Source organism: Muntiacus reevesi, chromosome 3 (genome assembly GCF_963930625.1).
Source record: "Muntiacus reevesi chromosome 3, mMunRee1.1, whole genome shotgun sequence".
Taxonomy (NCBI): domain Eukaryota; kingdom Metazoa; phylum Chordata; class Mammalia; order Artiodactyla; family Cervidae; genus Muntiacus; species Muntiacus reevesi.
Window position 1 is genome coordinate 92752062 of NC_089251.1, and position 26278 is coordinate 92778339.

Below are 26278 nucleotides of genomic sequence, written 5' to 3' on the forward strand. Positions count from 1 at the left end.
TTCACTCTCAGTCACTTAGGTGTTGGTGGCCCAGAATAAACACCACCCAGAACTCAGTGCCTGGAATTGCCGGAAGTTCCCGGGTGCAGCATCATTTTAGGCAGCACTTTCGGCTTCTTCCTTGGGATAGTAAGGCAGTCATTCCATCCACATGAGCAGAAGATTTCACTCTGTAAAAAAGAAATCTGAAACCAACTGATGTCTGGGACGAATCTGCTGAGTGAATTTATTGAGGTGGCTGAAATTTTGTTCAGGTTTTTCTGTAACATCTGACTCTTTGCAACTTCACGGACTGTAGCCCACCAGGCTCCTCTGTCCATAGGATTTCCCAGGCAAGAATACTGGAGTGGGTTGCCATTTCCTCCTCCAGGGGATCGTCCCGACCCAGGAATCAAACCCGGGACTCCTGCACTGCAGGCAGATTCTTTACTCTCTGAGTCACCAGGGACGCCCCCAAGATCTTTCCCTGCATGAAGTAATTGAATTCTAATCATAGCCATGTGACCGGTTGTCTTCACTCCCATTCTAAAGGTGAGCAAAATGAATCTTAAGGATATTAATTTGCTCCAGATCACAGGGATGGAAGCTGCTAAACTAGGATTGTCGTGGGGACATAGAAGCATCCTCTCTATTTGTTGTTGTTCAGTCACGAATTTATGTCCAACTCTTTGCAACCCCATGGGCTGTAGCATGACAGACTTCCCTGTCCTTCACTATATCCCAGAGTTTGCTCAAACTAATACCCATGGAAATGGTGATGCCATCCAACCATCTCACCCTCTGTTGCCCTCTTGTCCTCCTACCCTCAATCTTTCCCAGCATCAGGGTCTTTTCCAATGATTCAGCTCTTTGCATCAGGTGGCCAGAGTGTTGGAGCTTCAGCTTCAGCATCAGTCCTTCCAATGAACATTCAGGGTTGATTTTCTTTAGGACAGGCTGGTCTGATCTCATTGCAGTTCAAGGGACTCTCAAGAGTCTTCTCCAGCACCACAATTTGAAAGTATTTCCCTCCCTTTAAATTAGTGCATTGGGCTCTGGGGTTACCTGCTGTTTGCATATTCTTACATGGTGAGTGAAGAGCTGAATGGGAAAATTTAGGTGTGAAAACAGAAACGCACCTGGGTATTTTCTGAGCTTCAGAGCTGATAAGGAAGGGGAGGGAGGAGCATGTTGATTTCCCCTGCAGTGAGGCCCCACAGCCTGAAGTCCTGCTGACCCTGCAGCTCCCCAGAGCTCTGTTACGTGGCCAGGGATCCTTGGGGGTGCATCGCTGTCCTCTGATCAAAGACAGTCTGCACATGTGCTCTGTTCCCCATGGACAAGCACCAGGATGTTTTCTGCTCAGAGGGGAGTCTAGGAGCCTGCAGCAGATGGCTAGTTTTCTCCAAATCTGTCTTCCTTTCTCCCTGGATGTGAAGTCACTCATCTAGAGACTTTACCTCCCACCTTCTCCTCAGGACAAACCACTACATTTTTGCCCATAAAATGTGGGCCAAAGCATTGTGAGCAGCCTCTGTTCCCTGCCTTCACCGGGCATCGCTCTTCCTTCCCTCCTCATCTTTCTCTCTGTGGACTGGAACCTGGAGGGGCTGGGACCACACTGAACCAAGCAGTGCACAGTGCCTGGCAGGACAGTGGAATGACAACAGCAAAGAATCTGGATCTCTTCATTGCCATGTGAAACAGAGCATCCTGCATGCCTGGACTGTCCAGTCCAGAGAGTTATGTGAAAGAGAAAATGATTTGATCCTGTGAGCCACTATATTTGGGGATCTGTTTAATCTAAGAGCTGAGATTTTTACCCTGAATAATATACAACATTACTGGGTGAGGAAGTAAGAGCCTTGATTTCAAGTCAATATTTTGTCTTCCTTCAGGTTTTTCTTCTTTCCTTCCGTCCACAAATATTCATTGCTGTTGTTGTTTAGTCGTTCAGTCATGTCCAACTCTTTTGTGACTCCATGGACTGTGGCCATCCAGGCTTCTCTGTCCGTGGGATTTCTCAAGCAAGAATACTGGAATGGGTTACCATTTCCTTCTCAAGAGGGTCTTCCTGACCCAGGGATTGAACTCAAATCTTCTGCATTGACAAGTAGATTCTTTAACTGCCGAGCCACCAAGGAAGCCCCACAAATATTTACTGAGCACCTCTTGTGTACCAGCAGTGTGCAAGTTACCGGTGATGCTAAGAGATCTGTGCCTGTATCTTCCTGAATTCTGGCCTTCTTGTAGTGGAGATTGACCACAGCAAATAGATGGATGTTAAATTAAGACTATCCACTTACAGACTGGACTATGGAGGATGTAGCCTTGGGGCTGGGGAGAGAGAAATGGGTGAGAAAAAGCTACTTTAACTAGCACTGCTCTGTGCTGAGACCTCAAGCTGTCGGGAAGCCAGGCAAGCAGGCAGAGCGGAGCATGTGCAAAGGCCCTGGGGCAGGGAAGAATCTGAGCTCAAGGGACTGAAGATGGGGTGGAGGAGGGTAGAATGCACTAGAAGATGGGTCATACCCTTGGGGCTGGGGCTGGGTTTCACTCTCTGTGTCCTGGAAGCTGTTGAGTTCACAAGAAGTGTCTGTGTATGTGTGGGGGTCGGGTGGGGGACAGAGAGATCACCTGATTATTTTATGAAGTCACTTCTGCTGCTTTATGGATAAAGGACTTTGAAAAGACAAGATTCCTCACCATTGCCACGGGCTGTTGTGGTCCTGGCAGTGGTGGTTGAGAAAAGTTATTCAAAAAATCGTGGAAGAATTTCTCTAATCATGTAATATTTGAATTCCTTAAAAAAAATATGCCCAAGCCAGTTGTTTGAAGAAATAAGTTGCAAGAGAGTTTCTTTCTTCTTCTTTTTTTAAAAGTCTTTATTGAATTTGTTTCTGTTTCATGTTTTGATTTTCGGCTGCAAGACATGTGGAATCTTAGCTTCCTGACCAGGGTTCGAACCTAGATCCCCTGCATTAGAAGGTGAAGTTCTAACCACTGGACCAGCAGAGAAGTCCTGCGGGAGGGTTTCTTGGACCATAAGCTGTCCAGTTGCAAGCAGGCTGGGAAAAACTGGCCGTGGTTCTGCGATGCTATTCTCCTGACCACATTTGTCATTTGGGGTTGTGGGTGAGGCTTGAGGAGGGGGTTGGAGGAGCTGTGATGGGGTTTTTGAAAGCTTCTTAGGGGCCTGGTCTTTGGAATTTCTGCCTCTGGTTTAGAGACAGCAAAGGAGGAAATGGAAATGTTAATTTTTAAAACCTTCCTGGACCACCGCAACCCATTTTTCTCAAGCAAGTGAAATCTGTGTTTAAGGACCATCCTTTCCTTCCAAAATTAATTTTTAAGTGCAGTTTGACCTCTTAAAGATCAACATCCTGACTCCTTTAGAAATAACTCTGAACAAGTAAGTTATTTCAGGAAGGAGATGACAGAGCTCTCGAACACACTGGTGTCTGTGCAGTGACTATGGGGATTTTCTTTCGAAGGTTTTCTTTTCTCCCCTGATTTACTGAGATAAATGGACCTCATGTTGTGTAACTTTAGGTTTACCACGTGTGGATTTGATACATGTGTATTGCAAATTTCTATTTTTTTTAAACACTGTCCTCAAAAATAGGAAATTGATTTCTCTCAAATTCATTTTAATTTGTTTTATTTTATTTTGACTTCTATTTCTTAGAGGGGTGATATAAGGATCTGAAATAGTCTGTGTTAAGTATACCGTCAGACTCCTTTGTGGGGTTCATGTTTGCATATCTGAAACATCTAAAGAGAAAGGAAGTCCAGGTTTCAACTTCTGCACATCAGGAAATAGTTACGTGTCCCAGCCTGGCCTTGCAGATGGGCTGGTGTGGCGGGCTGGCCTGCTTTCTCCCCACCCCCATCCTTTCCATCTCTCACCCCAAGGCATTTCTGGGTATGCTTGACTGCCCTGGAGAATGGCTGGTGGTCAGCATAGCTGCTCCATGGGAATCAGCCTTGGAGCTGGGCTCTCCAGGGGGCGGGACAAGGGGCCAGGGAAGTGGGGTCAAGCACACCTGGGTTTCCTGGCATAAGCTTTCCCCGAGTGCGTCCCTGGGAGAGGCCTGGGGAGTCAGATCAGACGGTCTGGCTCAGAGCCTCAGCTGGGCTTCTCTGGGCCTGGGTCCCAGGACAGGGAAGGCTGATGAGATGGACATGGCAAACGCCGAGGGCTTCTGAGAAAGAAGAGCCTGCTCTGCGCTGTCCCCTGGGAGTACACCGTCAGGCCCCCCAGCTGGGGACGGATGATTGAGCTTTCCTCCAGGAAGACCTGATTGTCTCCATCAGACAGTTCACAAGTAGCCTGTATTCAAGGCTAGTCACCACTCAGCACACAGCCGCTGAGTCAGGAATCAAGAAAACATCCCATTTTATTTTGGTTCTGACTTTGCATAAGCTTCACCCAACCCTTGTCACCTTTCCAAACCAGGATTCCAGGACTTCCCCAGCAGTCCAGTGGTTCAGACTTCACCTTCCAATGCAGGGGTGCGGGTTTCATCCTTGGTCAGGGAGCTAAGCTCCTATGTGTCTCATGACCAAAAAGCCATAACACAAAACACAATAAATATTGTAAAAAATTCAATAAAGACTTTAAAAGTGATCCACATAAAAAAGTTAATCTTGAAAACACCCCAGATATACAGGATTCCTATCTGGAAAGGATTGGTCTTTTCATTCCAAGAAGAAGTTAAGTCTGTGTTGAACTGTGATAAAACGGACATAGTTAAGAATCAAAACCAAATAGAGCAGAAAGATGAGATTCTTCTTTGGTTGGAGGGTTTTTTTTTTTTTAGAAAATACTCCTGAGAAAAGGCAAGACAGAAATGTGTACGTATATGTGTGTTTATGAGTATATTTTTAAAAAATGAACTCTAAGTGGAAAGAAGAGAAGAACGAAGAAATTTGGGTGAATCTATGAGATTGCCACAATTTATGAGAGTTTAAAAAGGCAATTTCTTTTTCAGGAGCCAATTCCTAATTTCCCACATAAAAGTATGGGAATTGAATGGTAAATCCTTCTCTGCTGACAAGACCCCTGAAAAGAGTTGGGAGAAAGAGTTACTGTTCCGTTTCCATTCATGTGTCTTGAAAGCCCGTGGCTGCGAAACTGCCCGGGACCCACAGAGGCCCGGGTTTCAAAGCTGCCCGATGACTTTTCAGAAATGATCTATTGTGGGCCTTTGTTTCGTCCGGGTCGCCCTCGTTTTGTTCTGCTCGGCCTGTATCAGTCTTCTGCCGCTGCCATTAATCCACCCTGTCTCTCCTCCCCATTCAGAGGCGCATTTTAACCCTGCCCCGCACAGGGCGCCGGCTTGAAAGGCTGAAAGGCTGAGCATCACTGCGGGTAGGGGGACGGGAAGGCAGGCGGTGGGAGTGAGGGAGGGTGGAGGGAGGGGTGGAGGGAGGGGGCGCGGGGCGGGGAGAGGCGGTGGGTGGGGGTCCTGGGTGCGCAGGCTCACCTGGGGCCAGGGTTTCCAGGAAGCAAAGAACAGGGGAGCCTGTGGTATCAGCCGGCTCTGTCTGTCTGCTGGGAGACGGGCAGAAACTTTTTTTCTCACAGGGTCACCATCTGGCTAAGCTCCCTGTTCGGGCACTGGGAACTCGAGCTCCTGGAGCCTGCAGATGAGGCGGCCCTTATTTTTCTGTTTTGGTTTGACATCCTTGCTTGTAGTTACCAGGATCCTTGTAGCTCGAGGGTTGTCAGACTGGGATTAGGTGGCAAGAGAGACAGTGATTCATATTAATAAAAAAGAAGAATTAAATCAGAAACCTATTGTTTAGTTAGTCCTCCTGGAAGTCTGATTATATTCAGCCATATCCTAAGTAGAGGAGAAGCTCCAGTTTTACCTCCTCCTATGCTGCATGTCACCCATTTTTAATGGTGCATGGGGATCGTCCGAAAGTCCCAAGGGCCCTGAGAGATGCTGGGTTATAAAGTAGAAACAAACATTCCCCAAGTGCCCTCTGCGTCACATCATCTGTGGTTCTGACGACACAGCCAGTGGGAGTCAGCAAGGGGCCCTGCTCCTCCTGGTCCTTCAGGGACCCCTGGCGGTGGAGAGTCAGTCTCCACCTGTGCACCCAACATCCCCACGGACTGAAGAAGTCATCTTTCAAATCTTTCACCACCGCGATGAAATCTCCAGCTCAGATGAGCCTTCCCCAGCACTTAGTCCAAAGGCTGCAGCCAACAACCAGCCCTGGGGGTTCTGTCTCTGGGGCCCAGGAGAAGGAAGAGGTAAACCAGCCACCCGCCAGCCAGGACATATCCTGCATAAGCTCTCCGGGATGAGGGGAGGGATATACCTGCCAAAACAAACAAACAAACAAAAAACAGGGCAGCAAAGTATATTCAAAGTTTTGGTGTTGGTGGTTTAGTTGCTAAGTTATGTCCAACTTTTTGTGACAACATGGACTGTAGCCTGCCAGGCTCCTCTGTCCATGGGATTTCCTCCAGGCAAGAATACTGGAGTGGGGTGCTATCTCCTTCTCCAGGGGAATCTTCCCAACCGAGGGATCAAACTCTGGTCTCCTCCGTTGCAGGCATATTCTTTGCTGACTGAGACACCAGGGAAGCCCAAATGTTTTTACTGAATAGGAAAGTCAAGGATTAGTGATTTCAGGACTTCCCACGTGGCTCTTGGACTTCCCAGGTGGGGCTAGTGGTAAAGAACCCACCTGCCAATGTAGGGGATGCAAGAGACTCAGATTCAATCCCTGGGTTAGGAAGATCCTCTGCAGAAGGAAATGGCAACCCACTCCAGTATTCTTGCCTGGGAAATCCCATGGACAGAGGAACCTGGCTGGCTGTAGTCCATGCTGAAGCTCCAATACTGTGGCCACCTGATATGTAGAGCTACACATTGGAAAAGACCCTGATGCTCGGAAAGATTGAGGGCAGGAGGAGAAGGGGGTGACATAGTATGAGATGGTTGGTTGGCATCAATGACTCAGTGGACTTGAGTTTGAGCAAACTCCAGGAGATAGTAAAGGTCAGGGAATTGTGTCGTGCTGCAGTCCATGGGGTCACAAAGAGTTGGACATGACTGAGCGACTGAACAACAAATGATTTGATGATAACATACTTCATTATAGCTCCCACTATCATTTGGGCTGCATGACCTCAGGCAAATCACTATCCCATGGGGCATCCATTTCATCCTAGACAGAGGTTCAGCGGGTCTGGATCTGTGGTTCTCAAACCCGAATGGGCTTTAGATCAGGGCAGGACTTAGTAAAGCATTAATGCAAGACCTCAGCTCTAGCATCTCTGATTCAGCAGGTTGGGGGAGGCAGGAGGCAGGACTCTGCATTTCTAACAAGTTTCCAAGTGATGCTAATGCCGCTGGTCCAGAGAACACACTTTCAGATGGTCTCTAGCTGAACTGGAGAGTCGGACATAGCTAGAAAACCCAGCCTTTCCTGCATGGGATGAGGTAGAATCAGGTGAGGGAAGTGACTGCTGGCGACAGGAGAATTTTCACGTGGAAATTTGACTGGAAAGCGATTCGTCGGAGCATCACTAACCTTTAACCTTTTCTGAGAGCGCATTTGCATGCTGGGTTGACACATCGCATTTAAAGACACATCTCAATTACAATATGTGGTCCAGACGGCTGCCCTTGTGGGGACAGAGGCGGCCACTAAACTCTGAGCAATTACTTAAAATTAGACTTGTCAGATTTGTTTAGGGTGACCAGGCAAGTACATACATTGACCCAGTGTCACTCTTCCTGGAGAGACGTTCTAATGATTTTGTATATCAGTCAAACTGTTCAAATACTAATGCTGTCTTCATGCTTTAATCACCATTCTAGTCAGATGTCATTTTTAGAAGCCCTTAGGGATTTGCATGCCTTAATGATTCTTCAATACCCAAACCAAGCATTCTTTAATTGGTGTAAATTGAGCAGTGTTCCAATGCAAACAAGGAGGGGCCACACTGATCAATGATGCTGTGCGTGTCTGGCTATTGGAAAGCCATTGCTGTTAGCTCAAGTAACAAATCCTCAGCTCCATCCGCCTTGGAGGAAAACCAGCTCGTGGAGCCGACAGATACTGTTGCTTGTTGTCATCATGATTTGGAAGCACAGAACAATTTGAGATCCCCAACCTCATCTTTTAGGAAAAGGGATCAAAAAATCCATCATAAAACACTTTCTGTTCCAGTGTCAGAAACTGCATTCAGAATCTGCCTGCCAACGCAGGAGGCACAAGAGATGCACATTCGATCCCTGTGTCGGGGAGGTCACCTGGAGGAAGAAATGGCAACCCACTCCAGTATTCTTGCTTGGGAGATCCCATGGATTGAGGAGTGTGGTGGGCTACAGTCCATGGGGTCGCAAAGGGTCGGACATGACTGAGAATGTACATACTGTGAGTTCAACGAGAAACAGTATCTCTATCTTCTGGTGATTTGTGTCTACCTCTCTTCCTCTATTTGTAAATTGCAAACAATATACAATTCTTGTTAACTTGACAAGTCATCTTTTTCCATGATTTTTGTTTTTTGGTCCCAATGGTACATGGTCCATCTAATCATCCGAGCCGTGGTCGGGAAACCTGAAACAGGTGTTCATTCCCTGCTACCTCTAGTAAGATTGAAAAAACTCCAGGCTTTATACTTAAGAAACCCAGGACAAATCCTTCTCATAAATGTGTCAAGCCCACTTTTCACTCCTGTCTTTTTCCATCAGCTCTCTCAAATTGAGTATTTATTACTGGGGTGGGAAGAAAAGGCGGCAGCAGGCCCATGACAGCCCCTCGGCTCAGGCCTGCCAGCCTCCTGCTCCCTCTGCTCGGCTTGGACACTACGGGTCTGGTGGCTGCCTGCATTCATTTTTAATCTCTGGTTTTTGACAGAATGTGCTGGTTCTTGTGGGGGAGTCTCTCAAGTTGATTTAAGGTTGAGTTTTAAAGCAGTCCAGTGCTTCAGATGAGTGGCGAGGAGGAGTAAGAGGCTATCGGCATCCTTGACGACTGCACTTAGGAGCTTGGATGTAGAGAGGAGCTTTGGGTGGCTCAGACGGTAAGGAATCTCCCTGCAACGAAGGAGACCTGGGTTTGATCCCTGGCTGGGGGAAGATCCCCTGGAAAAGGGAATGGCTAACTACTTCAGTATCCTTGCCTGGAGAAGCTCATGGACAGAGGAGCCTGGCGGGATGATGTAATCCACGTGAATCTCCCCAGAGGGTGTACTGATTCCATTCTGATGCTCTCGCCAAAGGGATCTGAGGGCCTTGGGGTAAACCTTATGCACGTATCCTAGACTCCGGGGTTCACTTACAGGCTCGTCTGGAGGAATGAGACAGAAGGACACCTGATAGCCCCCTTCCTGTGCCGGAAGGTCTCATTGACCAGAACATCGCCCTCAGAACAAAAGCACATTCATGCTGGGGAAGCCAAAGGGGGTCAGCATTTCTTTATCTGCATCAACTTGGAGGGTATCAAAGAGCAGACTTGGAAAGGACTGTAGAAATAACCTGCTCCCCACATTTTTGGGGTACCCCTGGGTCTTCAGTGCCGTGGCCCCCTGTCCTACGTGTCCTACCCTTTTTCTTACACTGCTCCCTGCCTTTCTTCAGCCCTGCGGCGGGCATAGAGAACCTGTGACTAAAATTCTTGGTTTCAGTTCTGGCTTCTTCCCTGAGCTTCCTCCCTTCACGTGACCTCTCTGGCTTCCCGTTTCATCATCCCTAAATGAAAGAGTCGAATGAGATGGACTGTAAGATCCCTTTGGGGCTTCCTACGTGCCTCAGTGGTAAAGAACGCAGGAGACGAGGGTTTGATCCTTGGGTTGGGAAGATCCCCTGGAGGAGGAAATGGCAAGCCACTCCAGTATTCTTGTCTGGGAAATCCCATGGACAGAGGAGCCTGGTGGGCTACAGTCCGTGGGGGTCTCAAAGAATCTGACATGAGTGAGCAACTGAACAACAAGATCCCTTTGAGTTCTAACAGTTGAGGAATTATTTTCTCCAACATCAGCTCACATGAAAGTCAGGGGAAGACGTACGTGTCTTGGAGCCCCTGGTTTGACCGTTTTTCACGGAAACAAACATCTAAACCAGTTCTTCCCCAACTTGCATGTGCATTCAAATTGCCTGGGGTTGGTGTCTGGCTCAGGGGGTCTGGGGCGGAGGCTGGGCTCCTATTTCCCTGGCTGCTCTCAGTGCCTGGGAGCCAGGCTGAGTAACGAGGCCTCAGACCAGAGGCTCAGCGAGGGCCAGGGCTTGTCTGCTCTGCTCCTTGGTGGCCCCCACACCGCCTGGCTCAGAGCGCACGGTGACTCGAGGTTTGGATACGTACATCATGGGGGGCGGTGTTCAGAGAGAAGTCTGAGCCGTGGACCACTGGCTCCTGAGCCACGTCTCAGCCTCACATCCTCCACTTGACTTCCTATGGGATTGGAAGGTTTCAGGCTCACCGGGCGCTGCACTGGGGGTAGCAGCAGGGGACAGACTGAGCCTGGGGGAGGCGCTGGAGGGGAGAAGCAGGCGGCCCTGCCCCCTGCATCCTGGCTCCTAGCCAGCTGCCCAGGACTGCAGCTCTCAAGATTATGCTTTGTGTGCTTTCTTTTCCCCTTTAGTTCTTTCCTCTCTCTTTTTAAAAACTTTATGTTGTGTTGGGGCATGGCTGATGAACAACGTTGTGATAGTTTCAGGGGACAAGGGAAGGGTCTCAGCCATACGTATCCATGTGTCCATTCTCCCCCAGCCTGCTTCCCATCCAGGCTGCCGTGTAACATGGAGCAGAGCTCCCTGTACTATGCAGTCTGTCCTTGCTGGTACTTATTTATTTTTACTTGCTAGAGACAGTACATTGAACATCACAGCAATTAAGACTTGATGCATATAAATCTATTTGGAAACATGGGCTTCAGTTTGTGTGTGCATGTGTATATGTGTGTGGGCACACTTGCGTCTATGCACACACACACATGCGTGTGTGTGTATGTGTGCATTTGTGCATGTGTGTCTGAATGTAAGGTCTTTGGAGAGCATTATATCCAGTGGAGGATGTGGGCACAGCCCATGTCCCCTTTAAGGCAGATTCAGGGTATGAATACACCAAGTAAGGACATGAGCTCTCTCTCCTGAAGGACAGACCCTTTCTACTTGTAGTCCGCTTTTTCTTCCGAAAGGAGCAGCACGGGGTACGGAGGCCAACGGGAAGAGCACAGACGAGTCTGATCAAAGTTGCCATTTGGCAAGCAACTCTCCGATCACCACTCGAGACTTCGGAGGCTCTCGCCTTCATTTTCCTGTCTTTCTGGAACTTGTCTGCCTCTTCTGCTCCTTTGTGAGCAAAGGGCTTCCTGGTGGCTCAGACAGTAAAGGATGCCTGCCATGCAGGAGACCTGGGTTCGATCCCTGGGTGGGGGAGATCCCCTGAAGAAAGGAATGACTACCCATTCCAGTATTCTTGCCTGGAGAATCCCACGGACAGAGGAGCCTGGCGGGCTACAATTCAGGGAGTCTCGAAGAATCGGACATGACTGAATGCCTCTTTTACTTTCTGCTCCTTCATAATCTGTTCCACCTGGTGAGTCTGCCCCTGCTTGCCTAGCTCCGCCTTTATTTTGATTTCTCCTCTCCTGCCATCCTGCTGGTTTGGTTCAAAAGGCAATGGGCGTCCCCTAAAGCATGGTGTTCTTGGTCCTACTCTCAAATACAGGAGTTTATTAAAGGGTGGATTGCCAGGCTTTCTGGAATGTTCATTCTAATCACTAAAATATTTTGAGCACAAACTCCCAATATACACGTGCCAATTTATTATTTCTTATTTCTTGTGCACGGATACTATTGTATTAATAGATGAAATACAAATAAATGTGAAAATTAAAAATGATGAGTATTTTAAAGAGGTGTAGACTTTCTAATATTCTTTTCCCTTGTCCCACACAGTCCCTTTGGTGACCATGGACAAGAGGTGGAAAAGACTTTTGCAGTCTAACTTTAGGGGCCCCAAGGATGCTACAAACTCCTTGCCCCTTCTCAAGGCAACCCTTCCTTCCACAGCCTCCTGCCACCTCAGCCGCCCACTGGCCTCCTGGGAGCCACAGGGTGGAAGTCGCTGCTGCAAGTGACCTGAGCTGTTTCTCCTCTCGGTTTCCTTCCATCCCTGCCCTGGCTTGCAGGTCTCACTGCAGCTCTTGGAGCCATAGCTGTCTCCTCCGTCCTGTGTTGCCTTTCTTGGGGAGCACCCATCCTCGGCCAGCCGAGCCCTTCACTCCGTGGGAAGCTCTGGCCCCTCTCTGCTGCCTGTGGGCCAAGCCCTGTTTGGACTTGGACAGCGGCCTTCCAACTGTACAAACACCTGCTTGTTATCACCAAGGGTGGATGGTCTAGGATTGGTCCAAGGTCTCAATCAACTCTTAAAAGGCACAGAAAAGCGAGGATGGGAGACATACAACATGGATTGTGTCTGTGTGACAGAGTGGAGCCTAGCGAATGGGTGCCTCCAAGATGCAAGTTCTTAGGAGCGGAGATGCCCTGACCCCTCTCCACACGCGGCATCTGGAGCCACGGCTGTTCAGAGGAAAAGGCTGAATGAATGAATGGGACATGATATGCATTTGACTTTGACTTGCTGATAACTCGGAAGCTTCTTCCACTGCTTGCTCTGGTTTGGGATCTGACAGCACACTGTCATCCTCACTCAGGTTGTTTTCCTTCCAAACCGGGAAGATGAGACTCAGCTTCTGAGTATAATCTCAGTGATTAATTCAAACCAGAAACTGTGAGCTTAGGGCAAGAAATGTCCTTCTGTGGTTTCCAGCATCTCCTCGGCCCTGTGGCCTTGCAGCCTCGACAGTCCCCAGTGGGAGGCCTGGCTTCTTACTAGAAATTGATTTCACCATCATACTTTTTTTTTTTTCCTTCTGTATCCAGACATTTTTTTCCTGGCCAGCTTTTTAAAACCCTTGGCCTCAAAATCTTAGTTCCCCACAAAATCTTAGTTCCCCGGCTCCCCCACCTCACCCCACAAATAAACTGTCACTTGCTCTGGGCTTTCTTTCCAGTGCAACCATCCCTGCTTTGTAAAAGAAATGACAAATTAAACAATTAAAAAAAACTGTATGATTCCTTTTATTTATTAATTGAAGTACAGTTGATTTACAATGTTGTGTTAATTACTGCTATATAGCAAAGGGATTCAAAGGTATATATCTGAATATCTATCTATACACATGCTTTGTTTTTCAATATTCTTTTCCATTATGGTTTGTCATAGGATTTAAAAAAAATATTTACTGAATTTGTTACAATATTGTTTCTGTTTTATGTTTTGGTTTTTGACCTTGGGCATCTGGGATCTTAGTTCCCTGGCCAAGGATCAAACCTTCACCCCCTGCTTTGAAAGGCAAAGTCTTAACCACTGGACCCCCAGAGAAGTCCTTAGTGCAGGATATTGGATACAGTTCTCTTTGCTGTACGGTGGAATCTTGATGTTTAACAGTTTTTTTTTAATTGTAATAAAAAAGCACAACATACAATTTATCATCTTTACCATTTTTAATTGTACAGTTCAGTAGCATTGAGCATACTCACATTGTTGTGAAAAAAAGCTTTAGAACTTGCTAATCGGAAAGTCTGTCTCCGTGAAAGGACAACTCCACTTTCCTCCCTTCCCCAGATGTCTGGTACCACTTTCTCTTGTTATGAGTTTGGTTATTCTAGATACGGCATACGAGTGGAATCATACAATATTTGTCTTTTTGTGACTGGCTTATTTCGCTTGGTGTAATGTCTTTAAGTTTCATCTACATTGTATAGTATCTTATGGGATTTACTTCTTCTTTAGAGCTGAATAATATATAATTGTATGTACACACTGTATTTTCTTCATCTATTCATTTTTTGATGGACATTTGGGTTTCTTCTACCTCTTGCTGCTGCCATTCAATCACTCAGTCGTGTCTGACTCTTTGTGACCCCGCTGACTCTAGCCCACCAGGCTCCCCTGTCCATGGGGTTTCCCCGACCAGAATACTGGAATGGGTTGCCATTTCCTCCTCCAGGGGATCTTCCTGACCCAGGGATTGAACCCAGGTCTCCTGCATCTCCTGCATTGCAGGAGGATTCTTTACTTGCTGAGTCACTGGGGAAGCCCCTATTTTAGTTATATATTACAGGAATTTTAATTAAAATGACACATTGAAAAGGAAAGATTTACATAAAGCTTTCTATTGAAGGGTCATGAAGACAGCTGAAAAAAAAACCAATTTGGACATTTTCTAATTATAGGTAATTGGCGATGGAATTTTATTAATCTTTTTTTTTTTTGAGTTTTTTTCGTGCCAAAAGCTTTCCCCCTTATTAAAGTAATAAACAAGTGTTTGCCTAAAGGTATTATTTTATGGGTCAAATAGCTCCATCTTTGTACCAGTATCATAAAATTCTGGTTTTAATAATTCAAAGTTATGGGGCCTATCTAGAATTTCTTATGAGAAACACACAGAAATCTAGGATCTTATAAAATGATTTATCTTTCATTCATGTTTTAATCCTACTTTTAGTAAAACTTAAATGTTAGTAGATACAGCTGGTATTGTGAAGCCTTGGTCAGTAGGTAATAAGTAAGTTATCATTATCCACAGCATTAGAAGGGCTTCCCTGGTGGCTCAGTGGTAAAGAATCTGCCTGCAATGCAGGAGACCTGGATTTGACCCCTGGGTTGGGAAGATCCCCTGGAGGAGGGCATGGCAACCCACTCCAGTGTTCTTGCCTGGAGGATCCCGTGGACAGAGGAGCCTGGTGGGCTGCAGTCCATAGGATCTCAGAGAGCTGGACTAAGCTGAAGCTGCTCAGCTGTAGCAGCACAGAACTAGAAACTCCTTAAAAATGAAACTGCCAAGCAAGTAGGAATTGCCTGAACCTCTGAGGCATCCCACTGAATCCATTTTAGTCCCTCAGATCTTCTGTCCTTAGACCATGGTTGGGGTCTCCTGAGACCTCTGAGGAGCTTCAAGCATGACATCCCCTGTCAAAAGATTACTGTATACCTTCTCTTATGCAGTTAAGCCATCAGAGTATCACATTTACCTCTAACATCTTTGCTCTGTGGTTTTAAAAACCCCAAAGAAGACTTCTTCTGGAATAGATCTGTCAAGAGTCTGAGCTTGGGCTCTCTGATTCCCCAGGGCTATTTGTGGCTGGTTCATCTCTCTTAGGGTGAGAGGTTCTGTCTTACTTCACTTGAGGTTCAAGTTTTCCCTGACAGCAGATGGTGTGATCATCGCCACTGTGCTCTCCTTGAGGGAGAGCACAATAGATGGGATGTAAGAGAAAGAGAAGGGCAAACTCAGTAAGTATGATCACCTACAGGACATCACTCATATGCAGAATCTAAAAAGAAATGATACAAATGAACTTATTTATGAAACAGAAACAGACTCACAGACTTTAAGAAAGAATGTACAGTTACCATAAGTAAACCATGGGGATGGGGCGGGGGGGTCGTTGGGACGGACACGTACACATCCTTATGCTTAAAAGGATGGATAACCACCAGGGACCTCCTGTAGAGCAGTGGGAACTCTGCTCAATGTCACGTGGCAGCCTGGTTGGGAGGGGAGTTTGGGAGAGAATGGCTACATGTGTAAGTATGGCTGCGTCCTTTTGCTGTCCACCTGCAATTATCACGATGGTGTTAATTGGCTGTACTCCAGTGGGTTTCCCAGGTGGCACTGGCGGTCAGTACAGAAGACTAAAGAGACGCAGTTTCTCTTGTGAAGACCCCTGGAGGAGGGCACGGTACCCCACCCCAGTATTCTCATCTGGAGAACCCCCTTGGACAGGAACCTGGCAGACTACAGTCCATAGTGTCCCAAAGAGTCAGACACGTCTGAAGCAACTTAGCATGCATGCGGAATATAAAATAAGAAGTTAAAGAAAGGGAAGTAGAAGGACAAACTAAAATATATAGGTGTGATCCAGAGGGGAAAACAAACAAGCCAGTATATGAAGTGTTGTAAGAGTAACATGAATTTAAAAAGCTACACTGAAAGGTAGTGACACAGGCTTGTTGTCCTGACGACTTCGGGGTCGTGCTGCTTAGAAAGAGGGAGCAGGGGGATGCGTGGGGAGCCCTGGGAGCCCTGGGGGCCCTTGTCACGCTCTTGTCCAATATCTGTGCAATCAGCACCATCCTTAAGGACTTCTGTACACAGAGGATGGAGTGAGTGAGGGTGGTCAGCTCCCTGCTGCCTCTGGAACACTGTCCACACGTCCCCTGACCATCACTGTCTGGAAGACAGCATAAAGCCAGTAGAGGAGGGCTTGCTCCATCACCTGGCAACTCACCCAATTCAGGAACTGGTTGAGTGTCCTGGAGGGACTGGTGCGTGGACATCCAGGCATCTCCCTCATCTCTTTCCTGGCAGCTGGGTTCCCCAAATACAAATGTTGGGCCACCCTCTCTGCTCCACTGGAAGGGAACAGCTGGGGAGGGTTCTCTGGAGGTTGGAGGAGACCATCAGGCTTGGCACACTGGGCTGATGAGATGTTGAAATATTTATTTTTTTGAAGTTCCAAAGTCCTTGTCTGCCTAGGCTGAAGTCTGTGGACATGAGAGGAATTCTTAATCAGAGGGGGCCTACTTTCACTTACTGATGACCTTGGCATGCAGCAGGCAGAAGGCAAGCGGTGATCTCTGCCTACATGATCTGTCGAGTGGTTTTTTCCCTAATAAAACAGAAAGTCTGGGAAACAAAAGAAAGCAATCGAAAAAACTCGCCTGTTCGGTGGCCTCTCGTTTGTGCTTGGATGAAATATTTTCTCACTTGGGTGAAAACAGAAGCAAATAACTTTGCTGTTTTACTTATTTTTATTAAAAAAAAAAATTGTTTGGGGGCTGCAGTGGGTCTCTTTTGCTGCACGCAGGATTCCTCCAGTTGCGGCCAGCGGGGGCTACTCTCTAGCTGTGGTGTGTGGGCTTCTCGCTGCGGTGACTTCGCTTGTTGCGGAGCATGGACTCCAGAGCACAGGCAAAATAGTTGTCGTGCACGGGCTTAGTTGCTCTGCAGTGTGCGGGACCTTCCTGGACCAGGGATTGAATATATGTCCTCTGCACTGGCAACTGGATTCTTAACCTCTGGGCCACCAGGGAAGTCCCCACTTTGCTATTTTCAAGTAGACTTTTTATAAGAAACATGTTTAATCTTAAAGATGCTTGTTTCTTAATTCTTTTGAGCATCTACTAAAAGCGAAAGAAGAATTGTGGGATTTTTCAGATAATTCAGACACAAATGCTGATTTCACTTTAAGTGTGTAGACAGTGGGAGAAAAGTGTAGCTACATCTGCCCTGTGCGTTTGGAATACTCTTTTGGCCTTACCCTCAAGCCAAGTCGCCCATCAGTGGAAACACATTCGTTATTTGTTATAAAAATGGGCCTCAGCTTTCGGCCTACAGTGAACAACTGTTTTTCTTTGGTGTTCACAGTAGTGAGTAATTTGGTATTTACACGTTTCGATCCATCATACTCAACACTGATCACAGAGAAAGATGGAGGTCCCCATCTGGGTATCAGGTGACTCCTGCTTGCGGGTCTCTCTACCTGTCCAGTTCCAGCACCTCCGTTCCCCAAGGGACCCCATACCGCAGGGAAACTTCCTCTGTGTTCTCAAACCCGGCTGGCTCACCACCTCCTCCCCGTCCTCCTCCCGGGTTTTATATCAACTATGCGCTCCTGACTCTCTCCTGACTGCTCTGCAGACAGCAGCCTTCCTGGGTCCTCATGGGAGCCCCCTCCATCCTCATCTCCTCCTTGCCTCCTTTCTGACTCATCCACCTTCTACCCTATCCCATGCTGAGAAGGGCATCTCTCCTTTGGGCTCTCATTTCCTCCTCTTCACGTCTCTTAAACACCACCTTTTTCTTTCAAGGACACAGATATTCACAGAGCCTCAACTGGGATTAGTCCCTGCCGGGATCGTGAGAAAACATAGTCCCAGCCCTGGTGGGGCTCACGTTCTAGTGGAGGAGAAACTAACAATCATGCATATAAAAGGATACCGGGTGGAGTGGTTAGAAAAATATGCAGGGGTTTTCCTGTCCGACTTTCCCAACACTCTGTGAATCCTGAGAACAGGTCCTGGGGGACCCAGCACAGGGTGTTCTCAAGGCAGTAGATTGTGAAGGAATGAACAGTTACAAGGAGCGCTCACTGGACGTCTGAACTTCATCCCAGTCTTTCCAGCACTAGAGGATGTAAAAGGAATAAGAGCTAATTTTACTTGTCTTTCCCGATGGAAAGTTTTCTCTCCTTGAAGAACATCTCAGTGGCATTTTCAGAGATGAAATGAAATCTTCCCTCTGATTGGAAAATCAGTGTTTGTTCATACAGACAGGCACATCCCTATAAATGTCTTTTGTCTGCCGATGACCCCCCATTTACGTCGATTGCCCACCAGATACGTGGAAAGTGACGGTTCTGTACTACAGGTTTTCATTCCTATTAAGTGCTACGGCATGTGATCTTGAACAAACATTTGTAGTCAATGTTTGATCAAAAGCCTGATTCGATCAAGTAAATAGAGCATTAGAAAAAATAATTTCCTTCCTTTTGCTAAACTAAACCCATTAAGATGCTAACACAAGTAAGGCTGAGGACAAGGGACGTTGAAAACAACACAAAACAAGAGAGACCCATCGCACATTTGCATTCGGAAATTAATTGTTGCCCTAATTACTTGCTGGTGGAAACATAAATTAAGCAAATATAACTTAGAGGAAGCTTTTTGACACCTAGAGGACTCTCCCCTCTAGAGGAAATTGTCATAATGGTTCGGTGTGAGGGTTTCCTTTTGCTGTCTTCCTGTGATGGAGGGAAGACAGAGGTTGAAGCAGAGCCCATGGAATTGAAACAGACTCCAGAGGAGGAGACAGATACTTCCCAGGTGGCTCAGTCTGTAGAGAATCTGCCTGCCAATGCAGGAGATGTGGGTTCAGTCCCTGGCTCGGGAAGATCCCCTGGAGAAGGAAATGACAACCCATTCCAGTATTCTTGCCTGAGAAATCCCAGGGACAGAGGAGCCTGGCGGGCTACAGTTCGCGGGGTTGCAAAGAGTTGGATATGACTGAACGACTAAACCACCACGACCACCAGGGAAGAAAACAGATGCAGGTGTTTGCTCGTAGTTTTTCCCTGTAAACTGTCCAATGCAGCATGGTGGGACCAGGAGCAGCTTTGAAGTATTACTATTAAGTGGGACTCCACCACCCCAACTTGGAACCAAAAGGTTAAAGATGCAGTTAGTGTGGAGCTGTATTCATCTTGATGACATAAATAGGATTGAATGGTTGGAGTGCCGGGTCTATCAGCTTTCCGGAACACTGTGTCCGTAGAGCTAGAGGTTTCTGGCTTCGGCTGGAGTATTTCTTGCTGTTGTATAATTAGGCATATATTATCGATGACCTCTCTCAAAAGCTTAGGAAGCAGCACAATGATGCTAAACAACAAAGAGCTCCAGATTTCAATGACTTACATCATTAAGGCCCAGTTCTGGGGCTTTGGGTCAGCTGTGGCTGGGCTAATGTGGGCTGGGTTCGCTTGGGAGGCTCTCCTCCAGGTTTTGGGACCAGTTGGGACAACTTTGTTTCAGGCTGTAGCTAGCTGGAGCTCAAGTTTGTTTCACCAGCCTTTCATTCTGCAAGGATCATCTGAGGGCTTAGAACTGTATGGACTGTGATCTTTCCAAGGTGGAGGCAGATGCTCTCAGAGGAGTGAGTGCAAACACACATGTATTAAGGCCCAGACTCCAAACTGCATTCCATATGTGTGCCCACATTGTATCGGCTAAAGGAGGTCCCGTGGTCAAGCTCAACGTCTGTGGGATATAAATTCAGGAAGTAAATTCAGGATGTAAATTCAGGAAGTAAATTTAGGGCTTCCTTTGTGATCCAGTGGCTAAGACTCTGAGCTACCAGTGCACCGGACCTGGGTTCCTTCTAGTTTCCTGGGCAGGGAGCTAGATCCCACATGCCACAACTAAAAATCCTGAGTGTTGCATTGAAGATTGAAGATCCTGTGTGCTGCAAATAAGGCCTGGCACAGCCAAACAAATAAATAAATATTTTAAAAAAGAAAGTAAATGCATGCCATGGAAGTCAGTATTGTATGTGTTTGGGACATACAGTGAATGTTTGCTGAACAGTAATTTAATCTACCACGACTACACGCATGCTTAGTCGTGCCCGACTCTTTGTGACCCCGTGGACTATAGCCTGCCAGGTTCCTCTGTCCATGGAATTTCCAAGGCAAGAATACTGGAGTGGGTTGCCATGCCCTCCTCCAGGGGATTTTCCCAACCCAGGGACGGAACCTGCATCTCTTGCATTGGCAGGCAGATTCTTTACCATTGAGCCATCTGGGAAGCCAACCTATCATGAATACCTGTATGTAAAAGAAGACCTTCATTTTCCGATTGAGGTCTTTCACAGAAACTGCCTAAAGTTTGCTCCTTTATCTTTTCTGATGAGTTTGTTAGTTATAAGTGCGTGCGACTAGTGAGAAAGACCTTCTTTCAGTAGGACAGAGAATGTAGAAAGAAACATGGGCCAACCTCCAGCAACAGTGGCCTGGGGTGACATGGTTGACTCTGCATCCTGCTGATGGGATGTGGGCGTGCAGGCCTTACTCGGCCTGGGGCAGTGCATGGAGCTGTTGGGCTCAGTCTGGCCAGGCAGGAATCTGGCCGGGCAGGAATCCCACCTCAGCGGCTGTGAGGCTCCCATCCCCTGCTCCGATGACAGCACCTCCTCTTCCCTGTCACCAACTGGCAACCCGCAGCAAAGGATGTTTTTCTGATCATTTTGCACTCATTAAATGCAGCTGTCACAACACGGGATGCGAGGATGCATGCAAAACTTTTCTGCCACGTCAAAATAAAGCTGAAGAGCATTTAAAAAAGGAGCTGAACTCTTTGAAGCTGATTCTCAAGGAATATAGGAAATTTCGCCTTTTGTTGTTGACAATTGAAAGTGTTCCCTTGCAACACAAATTAAACCTCGGCCTGAGCAAAAAAGGCATCATCATTCATGAAAAATCTGCAGCAGGAGCCATTTGGCCAAGCGGTAGGCCAAGTGCGATTGTGCTGCTCCTGAGTCTCCACGACCCAGAGTCTTGATGTTCATGGGCCTGGCTGATCCCTGACAATGGTTCAAGGGGCCGAGTGGTTCCTTGACCCTTGAAGAAATGTTATAAGAATGAAATCACCATATGCCTATTGCATACCCCATTAGAGAACAAAGCCAAGGGAATGGATTCTGGGAGCACAGCACACACTGACTGAATTGGACTGCCCGGGTGTAGGTGAGGGTCTCCCATGAACTTGCTGTGGTCATCAGAATCCCCTTCTGATGAGCCTGCATGCAAACAAGTGTAAAGGGTTGTGTGCTCACTAATGTGCTTCCTGATGCAGTTGTGTGTGTGTGTGTGTGTGTGTGTGTGTGTGTGTTCAGTTGTGTCTGACTCTTTGTGACTCCATGGACGGTAGCCCTGGAGAAGGAAATGGCAACCATGCCAGTATTCTTGTCTGAAAAATTCCATGGATAGAGGAGCCTGGTGGGCTGCAGTCCATGGGGTCGCAAAGAGTCAGACATGACTGAGCAATTAAGTGCGCACGCTTGGACTGTAGCCCACTGGCTCCTCTGCCCACGGGATCCTCCAGTCAAGAGTACTGGAGTGCATTGCGACTTCCTTCACCAGGGATCTCCCCGACCCATGGATCGAACCTGAATTTCTTTCATTTCCTGCATTGACAGGCGGGTTCTTAACAACTTTGCCAGTTGATGCCTCTTAAATTTCTTGTTTTCTAAGTGTCAATCTTTTTCTTAAATATTTGATTGTGCTGGATCTTCGATGCTGCGCGTGGGCTTTCTCTAGTTGTGGTGAGTGAGCGTCTCATTGCGATGACTTCTCTTCCTGTGGAGGCCGGACTCTAGGCCCTCAGACTTCAGTAGTTGTGCACGGGCTTAGTCGCTCCATGGCATGTTGGATCCTCCCAGACTGGGGATCAAACCTGTGTCTCCTGCACTGACAGGAAGAAGCTTAAACAACTGGACCAACAAGGAAGTCCCCAAGTATCAGTCTTAACTTTGGACCAGCTCAAAAGTTGACCCTGGGTTTTGCTCCTCGGAGAAATCTCTCCCCTTGAGACAAGAGGAGAGTGTCCTGCCAGCTGAAACGGGCCAGATCCGTAACACCCGATGCAGCGGGTCCTCTCTCTTAGTGCTTCCTCTCTTTCTTCATTGTGCTGTGCATACAGAAAGGCCCAGAACACATCCTCGAGGTACAGATTTTTATTCGCAATTTTGAAAGTCTATTTTAATAAAAGCTTTCTTTGCAGTTAAAAATGAATGTGGCTCTTTGTACTTTGAAGTATTGCCCCAAATGTGAGTATATTTATCCTCGTAACTCCATCATGGCTGGTTAATTTTGCAGAGAAATTAGAAACCACAACCATACACGCGCTCTCAATGCATCATACAGTGTGATATATCTATCTTTTGTTTTTTTCCTATAAACTTCATCAATATAATATTTTGGAGCAAAACAAAACAAAACAAAACAAACAAACTGTGTGGGCTGGGTAAGGCCCACTGGCTGTTCTCCCTCTGTGGAACCCTGGTCCACCTGGACGTGATCACTGTTGCGATGACTCTGCTCAGGGGTGTTTATCTGGCATCCCCACTAGACTGAAATTTGTGGAGTAAGACTGGGGTTATCACGTGTGTAGCCCTGATGGTGTGATGTAGGGCTGGTTCTGAAACCTGGTGGAGAGCAGAGGGGAGAAAGGAAGGAAGAAGGCGGCTTCTAGGGGTGGGCACATGGCCACATCAGGAGACACAGATACAGATGTTCAGCCCCTCGCTGTCCCCTCCTTCACCTCTAGGCACACACCCCAGCCTCCTGGCACATAGGCAGGAGTTATCGAGAAATAAGAGCTGCACTTACGTCGTGGGTCTTCGTGGGTCTCGGTCAGAGTCCAGCCAGGAAACCCCCCCTACCTAGACATCGCTTATCTTTCAGGGCCCACCTAAGATCCCCTCGGATAGATCCTAAAGGGGGCAGGAGGGTGGGGTGGGTGGGCTGAGTCCCAGCCCCATGGCCCTGGAGCAGAGAGAGAAGGGCGGGTATACTGCCTGGTGACCGTGATAGCGCAGCTGGACACATGAGCTGTGGGCTCTGATGGCTGCGTGCTTTGGGATGACCTCAATGGGGACCCCAAGGAAGAAAACGTAAGAAATGCAGGTGCCGGCTTCACTGTGCTGCCTCACGGGTGAGGAAACCCATAGCCTGGAGAGAGACGATGAGTGTAAAGGAGTCGTGGGTGGGAAGCCAGCATTCTCTAGTGTTGTGGTTGTCGTGCTGGGCACTGAGCAGAGATCAGAAAGGAGATGTCAAGGGGGAGGTGGAGGATGGGAATGTGCAGAGTCTGGGGTGTGGCCCTATCCCAGGTGACCTGTGAGGGACCAGAGGCCCTCCATCCTCCTATGAAGTGAGGAACCTACCTGCTGCCTGCTTTGTTTGTACGAAAGCATATTTTGGCTAGATTTGACTTGAGGTTAGTAGAATCTACCAGGGGCTTCCCCACTGGCTCAGCAGGTAGAGAATCTGCCCGCAGCACAGGAGACACGGAAGTCACCTGTTCAATCCCTGTCTCAGAAAGATCCCCTGGAGGAAGACATGGCAACCCACTCCAGTATTCTTGCCTGGAGAATCCCATGGACAGAGGAGCCTAGAGGGCTACAGTCCATGGGGTCACAGAGAGTCGGACTTGGCCGAAGCGACTAAGCACAGCACACAGAATCTGTCCGATTTGAATTTATCTAAGCTGGTTCATTGACTCTTGGAGAGGCAAGCTTGGCTGTTTTTCCTGCGTGCAAGAGGCCCCTTCCAGGATCACCTTCCTCCCTGCTGACTGCCCCTCTTTTCTTTCTGCACCCCCACCCCCATGGAAACCCCCTTCCTGGAGGCTGTCCCTGGAGATCCAGCTTGAAGTTGGTCTCTCCCATCGATCATGTACTGTCTTAGGCTCCTGCTGTGTTCCCTGCTAACACGAATTACAGTTTGTAATTAGCTTGCGTCCCTATTTCATTATTTGCTTGCCTCCTCCAGGAGGACATGGTGATGCTCAGAAAGGGAGTGCCGAGGCTGGTGTTTAATGGAACTGACACAAGAATATGGCTGAGTGGATATCACAGCACGTCGTATAGAGCTGAGTAAGATCCATTCCTTTTCTCCAAGACTTCAGAATATCGGGAGGAGCCACACAAGCAGATAAGGATCAGGACGTGGCAGGACAGTTCCAATCTTGAGTGATACCACAGAGCGCTTGCGGAAAGGGCTGTGTGGCATGGGCTGGTGTGTGGGGAGGGTCTGCTCTTCCTCAGGTGAGAAGGGCCAGTGGAGAAGCAGGGCCGGTTCGTGGTGTCAACAGAAAGAGGATCAGCCTCCACCCCCAGCTGAGAGATGCTCTGCCTGCTCTGTATTCTGACCCCAGTTATGTTGTGTGTACACATGCATGTGTGTGCATGTTGTGCATGCACACGTGCACGCATGTGTATGTGTGCATGCATGTGCACACGTGTGCGTGTGTTTGCATGTGTGTCTGCGTGTGTGTGTGTGCACCCTGAGCCTGGAGGAGCAGGTGACTTTGGTGTCGTGGGCAGGTGCCAGCCTGTTGGTGGGTTGCCCTGGTATCTTCTGGTCTGTCTCCTGCTTCTGGCCCATCTGTTCCTCCCTGAAATCAAGCTGACTCTGCCATGTCCTTCTCTATGGGGACCCACATGCCTGTTATTCCCTAGGGAGTGACAGTCACTGACACCCAGTCCAGAGGCCGCCCTGCCAGTATTCACCCGTATTAGCCATGCCTCTCTTAATGAGGCTGTGTATATACCTTTCATTTCAATAAGGAAACATTCACAATTTGGTATAATGGGGACCTTTTCTGAGTATTCCTGAAAACTGTGGAGGATAATTCAGAGAGCTTCGGGATTTGCTGAAACCACGAGTGTGTCTCAGAGGGTTAACAGCGCTGGCCTGGAAAGGGACACCGACACGGCAGCTCCCGGGAAAGGACCCAGCCTGACCCCAGGATTTAGGGCTCTTTAGCACAGGGAGGACCACCCTGGCCTTGGGAAGTGCTAGCATTGATTCCTTCATTACTGAGCGCTTCAGAAAACACAGTGTCCCTGATTCCCTTCTTGGAAAGATGGAAACTTTAATGTGCAGTTAATTAAATGTTGTGTTGATTTGCAAGCCCTGAGCTCTCAGAGGCCCCGGGGAGGTGGAGGCAAGTTGAGAAATCAAACAACGGAGGACTGCCTGTCCCCATCTGACCACAGAGAGGGCGGCACTGTTTGCTCCCGACGCCCAGGGGGCGACGGAGGCACCCGGTGAGGGGGACCGCACTCCAGGCACGGGGCTCCCACTCTGTTTACAGTGGAGACAGAGAGGGGCAGGCAGAGCCCTAGGGGAAGGAGGCTGGTTCGACCCTGCCTCTCTCTCTGCTGCTTGCTTTCAGAGGCATTCTTTTTTTCTCCCCCCTTAGTGCTTCAGCACTTCTTTGTACTGAGCAGAGCTGTGTCAGGCTGGAATCTTTTCACACAAACTGAAGAACCCAGCTGTGGCTCTGGATCAGCCTGCAGAGATGCAAGCCTCTTGTGGCACTGCAGTTTCTGGGGGCGGATCGGCCGCCCAGGTGGGTTCGCAATGTCCAATGTGGTGCTAGGTGCCTGGGTGGCCGGGATGCTGCGCATGGGTGGGTACCAGTGGGTCTGCGAGGAGAGGGAGAGGGGGGAGGGCTTGCTGGAAATCTGAGCCCCCAGGATGGGAGGCGGCATGGGGCAGGCCCCCAGAGCCCACTTTTCCTTCCCTGCCCTACCCAGCATTTTAGGGATGGGGGCATGCAGGCAAGAGATTCAGTGGCTCGATTTCTCAAGAGAAAGCATGGTTTGCTCCAAAGAACGAGCACCTGTTAACAGTGACAAGCTTATCATCCGCTTGGCCCTGGCGAAAGGCACAACTTCTGTAGTTACCAAATGACAACTTGCAGGGTGATCTGCCGCCAGAGCCGGCTTTCCTGAACCCCACGCCTGGCAAGAATCAGGCGCCAGGACCCCAGGCCCATACGCTTGTCTGGTATTTGGGTGTCCCAAGCCCTCACCTGCTTCCCTTTCTTGTGGTCCTCTTGTTTGAGATGCCCCAGAGAGCCGCCCAAGCTTCTGGGCCTGACTTTGGAAAGGGTTGGCAATGTGACTATA

At 48.2% G+C, this 26278-nt stretch overlaps 1 long non-coding RNA gene across 12 annotated transcripts in view; it reads left to right on the forward strand.

Moving 5' to 3' along the window:
- Nucleotides 1-13118, forward strand: part of LOC136164545 (uncharacterized) — a 68135-nt gene extending 55017 nt beyond the window's left edge. For 4 of the 12 annotated variants that reach the window (XR_010662368.1, XR_010662371.1, XR_010662370.1 and 1 more), the window contains exon 9: nt 12027-13115. This is a non-coding gene — a long non-coding RNA (uncharacterized lncRNA). Of the gene's footprint in view, nt 1-11912 lie in introns of all 12 variants that reach the window. The other 8 variants (XR_010662364.1, XR_010662367.1, XR_010662373.1 and 5 more) reach the window with 6 other exon arrangements.
- Nucleotides 13119-26278: the final 13160 nt, after the last annotated feature.